This window comes from Eurosta solidaginis, chromosome X (genome assembly GCF_040869045.1).
Source record: "Eurosta solidaginis isolate ZX-2024a chromosome X, ASM4086904v1, whole genome shotgun sequence".
Classification (NCBI taxonomy): Eukaryota; Metazoa; Arthropoda; class Insecta; order Diptera; family Tephritidae; genus Eurosta; species Eurosta solidaginis.
The window spans coordinates 115,235,178-115,247,956 of record NC_090324.1 but is presented as its reverse complement, the minus strand read 5'-3'; the positions used below and the strand labels follow the sequence as shown (position 1 = coordinate 115,247,956).

General features: G+C 40.9%; 1 pseudogene; it reads left to right on the top strand.

The window, feature by feature from the left end:
- Window positions 1-3,960: 3,960 nt before the first annotated feature.
- On the top strand, window positions 3,961-12,321 carry LOC137234519 (uncharacterized; annotated as a pseudogene).
- Window positions 12,322-12,779: the final 458 nt, after the last annotated feature.

Here is a 12,779-nt window from a genome sequence, read left to right as displayed (position 1 = left end):
ACTTGGTTGAGCATAGATAGGTCAGGATTGCATCCCAATTGGAAGTGTCAATTTTGTGGCATTTGAGGGACGAAATACAATTATTGATATCAATTTGTAGCTTTTTATTGAACTACCACACTCACTTTCTACCTTTTTTAAGTTAAATAGGATTTGTAGTTGTGTGTTAACTAAGATACGTTTGCTCTCGTATCTTTCGCACAAGTTTTTCCAGGCCATCTCGAAACCTTCATTTGTGAGAGGGAATTTTTTAGCGATATCTTTTGCTTCGCCCTGCGTTTTGTTGTTGAGATGGAATAAATTTCCACCCCATTCAAGCTAGAATTGTTTATATAAATTGCGGTGAACAGGTCGCGAAAAGTTGGCCAAGACAGATAATCCCCTTTAAAAACTTCCATGTCGCAAGCAGGGAGGCGAATTTTATGCCCATGAGGTTCTTGCTCAGGGTTGACGTCCTTTTCATCCTTCTTGTGTTTTTCTGCCTCAGCAGATATAGACGCTGAATATCGCACGTAGATTGCGTATGCTGCCTTTTGCTTCTTTCTAACCGCCATAACGTCATCCGCTGAGACCTCGTCAGATCCCTATAGCGAATCAAACGCAGACTTTACCTTCTTCCACAAGGATCAAAACTCCTCCTGCTGTATTGCAAGGGTGTGTTTGCTATGGTCGCTTTCCGGAATGAGACTGTAATCTTTATCAAACTCTGCGATTGATTCTGCTAAACGGATGTAGGTTTCCATTGTTTTATTTACGTTTATTAACGAGAAAATTTCCGATTAGAAAAATAGAACTCTTCAGAGTTAAAATGACTGCCCAGCCCTAAATAAAAACTATTGAACTTCGAGGTTTATTATTTATTTTGTTTAGAGCAGACTTGGCAGAGTAGCGACAACGAAAAGGGCTTGTGTTATAGACTTTTTGTCTCGGTAGCGACAAAACGAAGGTTTAGTTTTTCAAACTTTTGGTCACAGCAGTACAACAACAAAGGGTTTGTCTTATAGACTTTTGCCTCGGCACTAATAACAGAAAAAGGGGACCACTCGCCACCTACACAGTTTAATGGTTGAATTGTAAAAAAAATAAAAGTGCGTGCGATATTGTTTTTCGGAATTGAAAATAAGCGGAAACAAGTAAGGAAGGTTAAGTTCGGGTGTAACCGAACATTACATACTCAGTTGAGAGCTATGGTGACAACATAAGGGAAAATAACCATGTAGGAAAATGAACCGAGGGAAACCCTGGAATGTGTTTGTATGACATGTGTATCAAATGAAAGGCATTAAAGAGTATTTTATGAGGGAGTGGGCCATAGTTCTATAGGTGGACGCCATTTAGGGATATAGCCATAAAGGTGGATCAGGGTTGATTCTAGAATGCATTTGTACGATATGGGTATCAAATGAAAGGTGGTAATGAGTATTTTAAAAGGGAGTAATCCTTAGTTCCATAGGTGGACGCCGTTTCGAGATATCGCCACAAAGGTGGACCAGGGGCGACCCTAGAATTTGTTTGTACAATATGGGCATCAAACGAATGGTGTTAATGAGTATTTTAAAAGGGAGTGGGCCTTAGTTCTATAGGTGGATGCCGTTTCGAAATATCGCCATAGAGGTGGACCAGGGGTGACTCTAGAATGTGTTTGTACGATATGGGTATCAAATTAAAGGTATTAATGAGGGTTTTAAAAGGGAGTGGTGGTTGTTGTATAGGTGGTCGCATTTTCGAGATATCGCCATAAAGGTGGACCAGGGGTGACCCTAGAATTTGTTTGTACAATATGGGTATCAAATGAAAGGTGTTAAGAGTTTTAAAAGGGAGTGGTGTGAAGGCGTTTTCCAGATATCGACCAAAATGTGGACCAGGGTGACCCAGAACATCTTCTGTTGGATACCGCTAATTCATTTATATATGTAATACCTGTCAAGATTTTAAGGGTTTTTTATTTCGCCCTGCAGAACTTTTTCATTTTCTTCTACTTAATATGGTAGGTGTCACAACCATTTTATAAAGTTTTTTCTAAAGTTATATTTCGCGTCAATAAAACAATCCAATTACCTTACCATGTTTCATCCCTTTTTTCGTATTTGGTATAGAATTATGGCATTTTTTTAATTTTTCGTAATTTTCGATATCGAAAAAGTTGGCGTGGTCATAGTCGGATTTCGTTCATTTTTCATACCAAGATAAAGTGAGTTCAAGTAAGCACGTGAACTAAGTTCATTAAAGATATGTCGATTTTTGCTCAAGTTATCGTGTTAACGGCTGTTTAGGCCAGCAGGCTAACCCCAAAGGAAAATTAAGGGCCAGCCACCCTTATGCAATTTAATACAGAACCGCTTATTTATTACGTCCGTTAGCACATATATTAAAAGCAAAATTGACGTTTCGTTAAGTTACCCCGCCAAAGGCCTGTTAGCTTTGGGGGTAAACGGAATGCGTGGAAAGGGAACTCGTTCACTTGGATTAAAACCGCAGCAGTTTGCGCACGCTCGAACGTCTTCAAGCCGCAAGTTAAAAACCACATCAAACGTCACACCGCCAGAACGCAGAGTACCCACATATATTAAAAGGTAATATTGTAGCAATTGCATGTTTGCGTTTTAAACTCTAGTTCTCATTTTTTCTATTGCACATCCTTTGAAATAAAATACTAGCGTAATTTTTAATATTAATCATTGCCTTTTATTTCTAACCCCCCCGAGAGAAACTAATCTGGAAAGCGCCAACTCAAGTTTTCATGGTCCATCAGCGCCAGTAAGGGAAGCAAGCCTAGAGGAAATACAGTCCACTAACCAAAACCAATCGTTGAGTACACAGCCATTCCGGACAACAACGGAATTTGTACAGCGTCAGAGTTCACAGTTCATCACTGAAGAATTTCATCAAATCACTATTCAAAGCGTTTGGTTAAAAGGTATGTGCTCAAGTTAAAAGTGACACAAATAAAAAAGTGTTTAAGTTTTCATTTAAATCACATGCGGTGATAAAAGATTTGCTAAATAAGTGACACAAGCGAAAAGTGTAAAAAATTTTTTTTTTCTTTTCATATAAATCACATGCGGTGATTAAAAATTACTGAATAAACAGTGCTATTACAAAGCCTTTTGTCTATCCGATACTTTCCCCCACCCGTGGTAAGAGGTATTGGACACAGCCTAAGGCTAGCAGTCAGTGGCATAAAATCTTAGTAACTTTCCTTAAAACGTTCCACTGCACTGCACTTTCGGTTCTTGCAACCATCGCGCTTATAAATCATTAAACATATTTTGAGCTTAATCGTGACAAAAGGTGCTTGTCCAACTTCTATGACACCAATTTGGTCGTTCTTAGACTATTGAAAAACTCGCTAACACAGTGCTTTCTGCTCGTTAAAAATTTAAACGCGCAAACACAAACGCTCATATTGCAACAGACCATTTATTGGCTCTAGCTACACGCGTTAATTGTGGCAAGCAAACTTTTCTTTGAACACTTAGCACCAGCAATATTCATTTTAGCGGAGGAGACATAACCTCACATATTATATTGCACACCGGTCACACATACAGGTTTTCCTTTTAAATACAATATCTTCTTTTTCTTTAAAATCAATATAAATTGGGTTCGAGTCGTTTAAGCCTCACATTTATATTCGATTTTTTTGTTCACTTTATCTTTATATCACATATTTATTATATTATATCACACACGTATATAATTATTTTTCATAAAATCTGGTATTCAGTGGCGAAGAGCTGAAAATAACACTTTATTGCATATATATACATATATTTGGTTATAATAAATTTTAAAAGATCATAAAGAGGTGATTCCGAAATTTTTCTTTTGCGTGAAAATTTGTTTTTGCAAGTGGTGGTGTTAGGTTATTGAAACCCTTCCCTTTGCTTCTGAGCATCAAAGTCGAATTTGCTAATTATGCCCTGCATAATAGTTCTTCTCTGTTAAATATCAAACGATATGGAGAAATTCATTAAAGCAGCTGATGAGGTGGCACAGTTTGAGGCTGAATTCAACGACAGACCTCAAGCTGAACACACAAAATATACTCTAGCCATTCACCAAGAAGAGTTAAAGGATAATTGGAGAAAGGCAAAGTTAGCTTATGAGGATCTCTTATACACTGAAACGGCAGAGAAAAAGGTGTTAGCGCAGGCCAAGCCGAAATACCAGGCGACGTATGCCGCATATGTACGCGGCAGTTCAACCATGGCTGAATTAATAGCAAAGCTAACTAAACGCGATAAGGAGGGAGAAGGGACACCTGATCCAGAACACAGCATGCGACTACCTCCGTGCGATACGGATGTTTTCAAAGGTGACTACCTCTCCTGGCCAACGTTCCGTGACATGTTTACGGCAATATACATACGGAATAAGCGCCTCACCCCAGTTGAGAAGTTATTTCACCTCAACCAAAAAACGCAGGGTGAGGCAAGGGATATAGTGAAAAAATGCCCACTTACAAACGAAGGGTTTGACACAGCGTGGAAGAATTTAGGGGAAAGATATGAGAATAAACGAATTCTCGTCAATACCCAATTAAAAATATTATTCAATCTTGAAAGCGTAGAAAGTGAGTGTGGCACCGCGATCAAAACACTTCAGCGGGAAATAAATAACTGCATCTCAGCTCTAAAAGCTCATCAAATTGAGATAGGCAATTGGGATGCGATATTCACATATCTATGCTCCACCAAACTACCCGAAAGTACGCTAGCTTTATGGGAACAGACCATAGAGAATAAAACTGAAATATCGAAATGGGAAGATATGGATAAATTTTTATCGAATAGGTTCCAGACCTTGGAAACAGTCTCAGGATTAACAGGTAGCAAAAATCCCAAAGCTCCCAAACAACCACCACCTAAACATAATAATGATTCGTCTCAAAAGAAAGTAGGCGCTTACCAAGAAAATGTAGCTTGAAACACTTGCAGATGCTGTAAGAAAAATAACCACAAGCTGTCACAATGCCAAAGCTTCCAACGGCTATCTGTCGTAGACAGAGTAGCGTTTATAAAAGACAGTAGGGGGTGTCTGAATTGCCTCTCAGCGAAACACACAGTTTTCAAATGTACGTGCTCATTTAATTGTAGCATTTGCCATCTAGGGCATCATACACTCCTGCATATTCAACAAAATGCGGGCACGAGTGCAAGACCAACCACAACCCAACAAACACAAATAGATCAAAGACCATCTACTTCGGCACAGGCTCAGACCCAACGTCAGTTTGCCACGGCAAATAATCAACCAACCAACTTCAATTCTTGTTTCGCGAATACAAGCAAGGGGGTTCTATTAGGTACTGCGCAAGTCAGTATCTTTTATAACAACGAAAACTTTTCGGCCCGCGCCCTAATAGACTCCGGATCAGAGTGCTCGTTCATTTCGGAGCGACTTAAAAGAAGAATAAATCTACCTAGTCGGAAGCTAAATGCACAAGTGTCAGGGATAAACAACACCGTGTCAGCCCAAGTGAAAGAGGCATGTTTCATTCAGTTGCGGTCATCAATAAACCCGAATGTACGCATACACACTACAGCATTGGTTTTGGCCCAGCTCACCGGCAATCTGCCAACCTGTCAAATTGACCCCATGACATACCAAGTTTTCCCGGACTTGGTGCTAGCAGATCGGAGGTTCTTTGTAAATGAACAAGTAGATCTTATTCTGGGTGGGGATATTTACGCACAGATAATGCTAGGCGGTATACGAAAAAATGTTTTAGGCACCCCCCTTGCGCAGGAAACAGTATTTGGCTGGATATTAACTGGCCAAACGGAAACGGCCAGCCCAGCCGGCAGGTGTGTGTCGTTCTTTAATGAGGTATCGCTGGATAAACAAATAGCGTCATTTTGGGAGCTGGAAGACATTCCCAGAAACCATATTTATACCAAAGACGAAAATTACTGCGAGGAGTTGTATCAAAAAACCACCAAAAGAAATGAGGATGGCAAATATATCGTGTCCTTGCCTTTTAAGCAGGACTTTCAAAAGGGTATATCATTAGGACCGTCGCTTAAGAGCGCGTGCTCAGAATTTTTCAGGAACGAAGCCCGGTTAGCGAAAAATCCCGAATTGCAGACGGAATATAACCGTGTCGTATCCGAATACGAAACGTTAGCTCATATGGCACGAGTAGAAGAGCATGTTCCGGCAGATACATGCAATACCTATTTTTTACCCCATCACGCAGTAATTAAGGAAGAAAGCACCACCACTAAAGTGAGAGTTGTTCTTAATGCCTCCTGTCGCACTGCTAATGGAATAAGTTTAAATGATGTCCTTCATTCAGGCCCAGTCCTTCAGAGTGATCTAACAGTTCTCATACTCCGTTGGAGATTGTTCCGATACGTATTCAACAGTGACATTGAAAAGATGTACCGGCAGATATTGCTAGAGCCCAGGGACACCAGTTATCAACGCATCGTCTTCAGGTCATCCACCAGCGAACCCATCAGCATATACGAATTGAAGACGGTGACCTTCGGAGTAAACTGCGCGCCCTACCTGGCCATAAGGACCCTTCTTCAACTAGCAGAGGACGTAGAGGAAACCTATCCCATCGCATCGGACATCCTACGACAGTTTATGTATGTCGACGACGTTTTAGCGGGCGGACACACCATTGCCACCGCCACGAAGGCACGGGACGAAATCCAAGCGGCATTACAATCAGCCGGCTTCTCCCTCAGGAAGTGGACTTCAAATTGCGATCAACTATTGGAAGGTATTCCAAGATCGCACTTATTAAATGACAACTTTTTAAACTTTGAGGATGCTAGCATGGTTAAAGCCTTAGGGATCAGGTGGAATGCCCACTCTGACTATTTCTATTTTTCTACGAAACCCATAGACAACCAAGTCGTGTTCACAAAGAGAACAATATTGTCTGCTATAGCAAAATTATTTGATCCACTAGGTTGGCTAGGACCATTCATTATTACCTCGAAAATCATAATGCAAGGTATTTGGCTGGAAGGCACGGGCTGGGACGAAGCCGTATCTCCCGCGATATTAGACAGATGGCATGATTTTTTAGAAAGCTACCGACATATTGAAAGCATTCGTATACCCCGTTGGGTACAGTTTTCCCCGGTAGCGAGCAGCGAACTACATGGCTTTTGCGACGCTTCCGAGAAAGCATACGCAGCCGCAATATACCTGCGGGTACAAATCGAGAACCATGCGTTCGTAAGTCTGCTCTTCGCAAAGACCCGAGTAGCCCCGGTCAAGACTATATCTCTACCCCGCCTTGAACTATGTGGTGCGGTTCTGCTAGCAGAAATAGTAGAGTCAGTCGCAAAAAACCTCAATTTTAACATTTCTATAACCTATCTATGGACGGATTCGACAATCGTCCTGGCATGGGTTCGCAAACCCCCATGCTCGTGGTCCACTGTCGTTGCCCATAGGGTGACAAAAATAATTGACAAAGTAGGGAAGGAAAACTGACTTTATGTCGACTCGGCATCAAAACCGGCAGATCTCGCAAGTAGAGGTATACCCGCTGAAGATCTTATCAACAAAGCCCTGTGGTGGGAGGGCCCTTCTTGGCTTCATGAAGATAGCTCAAATTGGCCTACCCAAGAAACAGAATATACCACCACGTCAGAAGAAAAGCGGGTCCAGGTACACTCATCAATAGTAGATACAGACTCTGATATCCTCTCAAGATTTTCTGACCTCTCGAGAGCTTTGAAAGTACTATCCTACGTCTGGAGATTCTTTCAAAGAACTAACCCAAACACAAGAGCCTCATTTCAGGCGAATTCTTGCTCAATTTCGTCGAGCGAAATAAAAGCAACGACCCAACGTCTGATTGTTATCTATCAAAAGAGGCATTATGGGGAGGAGTATGCAGCTTTAAAATCTAAAAAACTCATAGGAGCAAAGAGCGAGGTACTACCACTGAACCCATTCTTAGATGAAAGGGGGGTTATGAGGGCAGGCGGCCGCCTCGAAGCTTCCGAAGATATCCCGTACAACGAGCGACATCCAGCCATTTCGCCGTATAATTGCCAGTTGTCGCGTCTTATTGTAAAGTTTACCCATAGGATCTCACTCCATGGGGAAAACCAACTTATGCTACGCCTCATCCGTACGCAGTATTGGATACCACGGGTCAAGAACATGATAAAATCGACAATCCACAATTGCAAGGAATGCACGATTTACCGAAAACGTGTTCAAACCCAGCTAATGGGAATTTTACCCAAGGAGAGAACTACGTACTCACGGGCATTCACAAACACAGGAGTGGATTTTGCGGGACCCTTCGATATAAAGAACTTTCGAGGGCGAGGTTGTAGAGTGTCGAAGGGGTATGTGTGCTTGTTCGTTTGCTTTGCAACGAAAGCGATTCACCTGGAACCCACCTCCGACCTCAGCACCCAGTCATTTTTAGCAGCATTTGCGAGGTTCGTTTCGCGAAGAGGCTGCCCTAGTAAGATGTTTTCCAACAATGGCACGAATTTTGTCGGGGCTTCTAGAGCACTTAAAGCGGAAATGAGGGAATTCCTACAAAATGCCCGCGATAACACCCTATCCAAGTACTCCCATCAATCCTTATCGTGGCACTTCATTCCCGCATCAGCTCCTCACATGGGGGGACTGTGGGAGGCGGGAGTGAAAAGGTTTAAAAGCCACTTCACAAAAATCGCCTCAAGTTGCAAATTCACCTTTGAGGAATTTGCGACTTTGCTATGCAGGATCGAAGCCTGCCTCAACTCCCGACCATTGAGCCCTGCGTCAAACAATGCATCAGACCTGGAGCCACTAACCCCAGGTCACTTTCTGGTAGGAGGACATCTCTTATCTCCACCAGAACCTGACGCCAGCGAAAACTCTGCCTCAATCATAAATCGATGGCAAAAGTTAAAATCCCTACATCACTCCTTCTGCAAGAGGTGGAAGCCGGAATACCTCTCTGAACTGCAGAAAAGAAACAAATGGAGATTTCCCAAAACGAACTTAAAAATCGGGGACTTGGTCGTAATTAAGGAGGACAATTTGTCTCCAAACGAATGGAGACTCGGACGGGTGGTCAAATTACATCCAGGACCTGAAGATCGCATCAGAGTGGTCGATATCATGACAATGAAAGGCCAGATAACCCGACCCTTGGTAAAGCTCATCATCTTACCATGCAATCACGATGAGGCAGAAGAATCTGCTGAATCCTATTAAACATTTTGTCAATAGTATTCCACTTCACGAAAGACCAAAACAATGATTCCACATCGTGAACATATACAACCTTTTGTGAAGTTGACATCAAAAATAGTGGTAAACTGTTATTGTTTTACTCTTAAAAAACCTATAAGCTATTGTAAGATTTTGGGTGGCAATATTAAAAAACCTAACTAATCCTACTGATAGAAGATCGGCCTAAAATCTCTTCGGAGGTTATCGCGCCTTACATTTTAATCCTACTGAAGACATAACTCTCAATATATATTGTTCAGCATGATGAACTGTTGCAGCAATTTATGCAACATTCTGTCTATATGTAGTGCGACGGCAAGATAGTGATATGAAACAAAATAAATTAGTGCTAATAAGACGTTTAATAGATTTTGAGTCGCCATATTTGTCACGCTTACGAGCAAAAGAAAAGTCACAACCTTCCCAAGTAATGAACCGTAACACATATTGGAATCCTATATGGTCTTGGTCTATTACAAGACCTGGTAGCTTTAAAATTATTGCATTCTCAAACCATAGCTGGTATAGAAAACGAATGTACCGTATTATGAGTGCCGAGTTGCCAATCATCCTAGAGCGTTAAGAATCTTAAACCACGCTCGGGATGCGGCATAACTGTTGTACGAGGCGAGTGAAATCCTCCACAGACCCGGGTTCAAGGGATTTTAATTTAATTCACTCAATCGCTTGAAATGAGATTACTAGCACCGTATCGCCACCAGGTACCTTATCGTGTTTTTTCGGTTACATAAACAAAGGAACAGCCGTAAACTTTAAAATAAGTAAGATGGCGCGAAACGAGAAAGGCAAAATATTTGGAAGATTTTCCAATGTAGAGGGTACACTGTCCCTAATAATAGTTTCCACTGCCATAGTATTAACTCGGGTTTATATTAGTATAGATTAAATATTTATTAAATCATTATTTAAATATTTACCAATAATGTGGGTATCGACACCATACTACAGCGCCCACAGCAGGACCCAATACAGCTCCACTCTTCCAAATCCATATCGGTGTAAATATATCACAATAGAGCCAATCTATAAATGAAATCAAATATGAATACATCGACTCAATTAATCAGCAAATATTTAACTAGGCTTACCAATAAAACCATCTAAACGAAGCACAAGATTAAGAGATACATCAAATCTAAATCGCACCGATTATGTACCATACCATCGACCGAACTACATTAATATATCCGAATTAGAAACTGGTGAAAGCATTAATTTAAATTATAAGAGCACATGTTCGACCAACAGTAATACAAAAGTTTCTTTTGATCCTTCAGAAATAACTGGGCGATCAACGAATTGCGCAGGAGTAAACTCTGATGAATATGAGCCAGCAGAAAATATGCAGTCCAAATTGGTGATGGATGGAATTGCTTGGGCACAAGAATTTGCCACTACTCCAACAGCGGCGCAAATCGAAAATGTAAAAGATTATGATTGATGTACAATCTAATCCCAACAGCTCAGTATTTGCTCGTGATCCGAATTTCTCAATGGGACGATTCACCAGTCAGCGTTCTGAAAATTTACAAAATACAGTTCGTCATTTCAGTCCGGAACGCTTGCGTAAACCAATCGCCTTAGTGGAGGATACACAGTCTTGGAGTTAGTACACCTAAAGGCAATAAAAAGATACGTTAGCTAACAAGCGACGTTGATGTTACACCTCATATAGATAATAGAACCTATAGTAAAACACCGAGTATTCTGCAGCATAGCGTTGTCACTTATCAAGGTCAAAAAGAGAATAAACATGAGAGTAAGGACTCTGGCAATGGTACTAAAGAAGAAGAAGATGATTCTTGTATACTGTCGCTTTCTCAAATAAAGAAGTCATTTGTCTAAATACATTCGAGGAACTGCTATCAGAGAACAAGAATGGGAATCCGCAAAAAATGCGCGGTAGGGAATCTCAAGCTGAAACCATGAGTTTCACCGATTCGCTGTTTTTGAATGCAAGTGATTTGAAGGAGTTACAACACAGCATAGCACAATTACGTTCCCCTATAAGTCCTTTGAACATACATAGTTTACGACTCACACCGAATGAAATCGAAAACGAAATTGAAGATCAAACTAAATCACCAAAAGCATCAAACCGTAATAGTTCTTCTACATGTAGGGCCAAATTAGATATGCCAAATAAATCGATATCATCAAATCGTGGTGAAACAAAACACTTAATAAAAGCAGTAGTAATAGTCAGCTAAAACTTGGCTCACCAACTTCACCGAGCCCTTCATTACAAGGGCGAAAGCCGTTAAGCTCAACGCGATTTGATGACCAGAAAAGTGAATATGATTTTGCTGCCATATCCCAAAATGTATCCAAATCTGCAACATCACCCAAAAATAATACAGCTGAACGTACCCTATTAGCTAACGGCAGCCCATATGTGGTCTACCAAAGCGTACACTTAGTGGATTCTCGTTGAAAAGCAGCAATAGTAATGCTAGCAACCCCGGCGGCGTTATTCGCAGCGCATCACGTTGTTGCAGTAGTAGCGAATTTAGTAATAGAGATGGAAACCTAACCCCTAAAAGTAACAGCTCTCGAGTTATCTTGGGATAGTACACGCTTAAGGAATTCCGCACATAAGTCAATGCAAGTAAATAATACTGCTAATAAAAAGCTTACGCTACGTATAAATGTACATGGTCCCGGTTATCAGCTGGTCAATATGCAAGGCAATAATAGTTTAACGTTACAGTCGATGGAATGTCGAACGATTTGTGTAAGCTTTTGTCCTACTGTTATTGGTGCAGCCGTAGGAAAGTTATCATTTTATGCACCATGTGTAGCTCATAACAGTGCCTCTACCTCAAGCACGTCTTCATTTTTGGATACCCCACTGCGTGGATATGGTGGTCATTGCAGTATTTTTGCGCAGGAAGTGCATACACCGCCTGCTGGCATAGCGTTCCTGCAAATGGGTCATCTGCATGAACGATCACAACCCATAAAACATACAATACGGATTTATAATAAAGGACCATTATTTGGGTCCGCTTTGGCTTCAATCGATTCGGTTGTCTGTGGCTACCGCGTTTAAGTAATGCTTTCGAAATACATTTCCTGATATCCTAAGCACAAACATCGTCGAAAGCATGCAATTGTGAAGGCGTCGCTTCAGGCAATGCAGAAATTTTGTCCTGAAAATAAAAGAGTAAAAAATTGCACAATGATAGTAATAAGAAATAACAAATAAATTACTATACTTACCGCTCTGCTACCGTACAACCGCATGGATTTTTTCATTATGACATTTCTCATTCAGGAAATGCCTTTAATAACTAATCAACAGTGATGCCAACACCCATGGCCGCGATTAATTGGCACTTGACTCACCCTGCACCATTTTAGGCCAAAAAGCCAAATGTACCAAATATTCTGATAGATCGTTAATAGCAAATAAGACGTTGCTATTCAATGAAATACCAATTCAGAACTTAGACCAACTCGTTTACGAATGAATGTATGAGGTGAAAAATTGGTACAAGGGAAGGGGTAATAACCGATCTAACCACCAGTGTAATAATGTCCAC